Genomic DNA, 4,057 nt, shown 5'->3' with positions numbered 1-4,057 from the left:
GGATTGTATGATACATTTTGGTTTCAGAGATGTTAAATGTGAGGAAAAACAAGTGCCTCTTAAAGTGAAACAAATAGAATATGTTGAATATGATCATATTTTTAGAAAAACCAAAAGGCTTATTTTGGGAGTAAGATTTGAGGACTGGATTAAGGTGACTTTAACTTTTTCTTTATGACCTTATAAACTTTTTGGCTATTTTACAATAACAGTGTATTACTTTTTAGTTTGAAAAAGACACTAAAGAGAAAAAAGGACATAAATGAATCGCCATGACAAAGAAAAGAACAGTATCAAATCTCCAGGCTGGAGGAGGGAGAGGAAGCTCTCAGCAGGGAGAACAGTCCAGAAGTTATTGAGATGATCCAGAACAAGGTTGTGAAAGGTCTGAGTTCAGCAGTGTCCAAGACAGGGAGATGAACAGATGGATTGAAGAGATAGCTAGTGGGTAAATTCGACAGGATTTGGAGCCAGAGGAGCCAGGACGGTGGGGAGGACACAGTTGAGGTGGGGAGGAACAAACTTGGCTTCTCTCTTGCATCTAGCCTGAGTCACTGGATGGATAGTTGTTATATCTACATGGATAGAAAATATGGAGGAAAGCCAGTTTTTGAAATGGGAAAGATTATAAATTCCATTCAAGGCATATTGAGGTGGAGGTGCCTGTGGGCCATAAAAACAGGAATATCTAGAAAGCAATATAGGTTTGAGACTCCAAGAATGTATGAGATTAGCATATGTGAATAACTGTTGAAACCTTAGGCAATGACAAAATTGCTTAGAGAGAGATTTACAGGCGGTGGGAAGGGAAGGGGTGGAGGGTAAATCCTCCCTTACCAAAGAGAAAGAGGAATAGAAATGAGTTAGGGAGACTTAGAAGGAGCTGCTGGAGGGGAAGAGGAACACCACAGAGTGGGGTGGCACAGAAGCACAGAAGCAGAAGAAGGGACAGCTTTCTAGAGATGACGCCAAGTTTGATAAGAAGTGAAATAGGACTGTAGCTTGTTAGGTCACTGGAGTCTGGTCTGGAGCAGTGTCAGAAGAGTGGTGGGGACAGAAGTCAGGTTTCAGAGGGATGAAGAGTGAGTGGGGTGACCGTGGGGTGAGAGACTTGGCCATGAAAGGAAGGAGATAAATCTAGATAAGGAGACTATCAGATCCTGTAATCTAAGTTTGGTTGGTTGTTTTTTCAGTAGTTGTTTGAAGAGATACGATCTATGTGCTGAGGGAAAAATGCCAGGAAGAGATAAGTTGAAGACCTAGAGGAGAGAGTAAATAATTGATAAATTAGGAGCTGGAGGTGGGGCTGGAGTCCAGAGTTCAGGTAGAGAGATTCCCTGGGACAGGACAGGGAGAGCCACTTTACCTATTGAGAATAGAAAGAAAAAAAAAATAGCTACTACATTAATTGGTGGGCTAAGAGATGGGGAGAAAAGGTTTGAGGAAGTCTTGGTGGGGTTTGAAAAGCAGGGACAATGGGAGTAAGTGAATATGAGAGCTAGAAGGGTGGGATATTGTGAGCGGAACATCAAATATTCTTACATCTTCTGGCTGAAGGTTTCCACAGTGGAGTTGTTTTGAGGGTACAATAAGATTCAGAGTGCAACCATGAGGATGAAGCATAGTGGAAGTGAGAGCATTGTAACATTACGGAACCATGAGGGGGTGCTGAAGGAGATATGGGAGTCATCTGGGATAGAGAGGACACCGAAATCGCCTTTGTAAACCCCCCAGTCTTGTGGCATGAGTAACACAGAGGGCATTTTGCCAGGAGTACTCACTCTCCTCATCAGCAGTGTAATATAGTGACTTATCCATGTGTGGCACAATCCAGATCACTTCCCTTTATCTGATCTTCAGAATACATGTGGGAAATGTGTAGAGTAGAGACCATTGCCTTGCACAAAGTAGCTCTCTTTGCTATTAATATGATTGTATTTCTTGTAGGATGTATTCTGCTGTGCTTATCCTTTGCCTTTGGTCCAAACCTCTACAGTGGATATAGAATGACATTTCCATCCAAGAAGGTGGAACTGCCCAATGTCCATCATCCAGGTAGGCAGGGAGATCCTCAGGGGAAACCAGAGCTAAAGTGAACCTTACACAAGCATGAGAGTAAACCAGGGCTCCCCACCACTCTGTCTTTCTCTCCCAGTCTCTCTTTCTATCTCTTCTCTTCCTTCTCCTTCCCCTCCTCTTCCTTTCTGCCTTCCTCTTTGTCTCTCTCTCTCTCACTCACTCACCCACTCACTACAAGTCTGGGTAGTCCCCAGGGCACTCTGAAGTAGCCAGGGGAAGGCATTTTCCTGCTGAAGTTCAGGGCTCTAACTTACAAGTCAGATGAACTAACGATACAGGGCTCTCTGCACTTATGTCCTTTCTCCAGCCCAGAGCCTACCTTTATTTATTTGTTTGTCTGTTCATTGGTATTCATTGAAGGCCTACCATGCATATGCATTTTTCAGAGGCTCCAAAACCCAGTGGTAAACCAAACAGACAACTTACATTCCAGTAGGGAACATTACAACTTACATTCCAGTAGGGAAGAGTCACAATAAACATAAAAGTGAAAATGAAAATAACACTAGTGACAAATAATTAGAAACAAAAGCCAATGGATATGATGGAGACTGACCAGAGAGCTACTCTAGCAAGGATGGACAGAGAAGGCCTCTCTCCGAGGATGACAGTAAACAGAGACCTCAGTGATGAGGACAGCCATATAAAGATGGAGAATAGCAGAGCAGGATGGGGAAGGCACCCCAGATAGAGGGAATAGCTAATGTTACATCAGAAATGAGTGTGGTGTGTTTCAGGAGCAGAAAGCAAACTGGGGACTAAGCTGGATCAGAGAGCGAGAAAGAGAGAGTGAGAGATGCGGAGTGAGAAGAAGTCCAAACAGTGAGCAGGGTTGGATCTTATAAGGCCTAGTGGGGTTTGGGTTTTAATCTAAGTGTGATGGGAAGCCTTGGAGGTTTATAATCAGGAGGGTAACCAGTGATTTCCATATGAAACAGTTTATCTGGTTGCTGTGTGGAGAATAGATTAAGGGGGATGCTGAGGTAGAAGCAGAAAATCCACTTGGGAGACTACTGCGGTGGCCCAGGTAAGAAGAGATGGTGGTAGTTTGCAATAGCAAGTATCAGGTGTAGAGAGGGATTGAGATTTGGAAAATGTTCTGGAGATAAAACCTAGAGAATGTGCTAGTGTGTTGACTAAAACTCACCAAGATCGTGACTGCTGAGGTAAGACCTGGTTTGGGGGCAGGAAGTCAAGGGTCCCCTTTTGGAAAGCTTAAGTTTGAGATGATTATTAGACATCTAAATAATGGTCTAGAGTAAGGCAGCAGGGCATGTAGGTCTGGAGCTCAGGGGTGAATTCAGAAATGGAGAAATAAATCTGAGAGTCTTGGGGCATCTGGGTGGCTTAGTTGAGCATCCGAATTCGGCTTGGTTCATGAACTCGCGGTTCATGAGTTCGAACCCCACATCAGGCTGCATGCTGACAGCCTGTTAGTGCAGAGCCTGCTTCAGATCCTCTGACCCCCTCTCTCTGCCCCTCCCGTGCTTGCACTGTCCCCAAAATAAATATTTTTAAAAATAATAAAATTATTGAAAACTTATTTTATTATTAAAAATAATAAAAAATTAAAGCTAATGGATGAGATGAATTTATCTACAGAGGGGATCTAGAAGGTGAAACAAAGAGTTCCATGACCAGCCCCAACATTAGAGGTCTAGCCTTTACTAGTATCGTACTTAATATTATATAACGTGTCTCAGTCATACTAATGGCAAAGAGAGGAACTGTAAATCCATGTTTTCCTCCCATGGCCCATCTGCTGGTTGTGGCTGTGAGTGTGACAGAAATAAGAGTAAGGTTAATTTCAGGGTCTGGACTAAGGTCCAGCTACTGCTCTCCAAGTGGAAAGACTCCTCCCAACTTTAGAAGGTATAGGTATCAATTTGTCAAAAGAGTCAGTAGATTTTCCACATACGTCCTGATTTTACCCGTGGGAAAACCAAGTCTCTCAGAGTTTAGCATCTTGTGGAACTGA

This window comes from Neofelis nebulosa, chromosome 3, assembly GCF_028018385.1.
Source record: "Neofelis nebulosa isolate mNeoNeb1 chromosome 3, mNeoNeb1.pri, whole genome shotgun sequence".
In the NCBI taxonomy this organism is placed as follows: domain Eukaryota; kingdom Metazoa; phylum Chordata; class Mammalia; order Carnivora; family Felidae; genus Neofelis; species Neofelis nebulosa.
The sequence above is the reverse complement of the archived record's forward strand: the minus strand, read 5'-3'. Positions refer to the sequence as shown.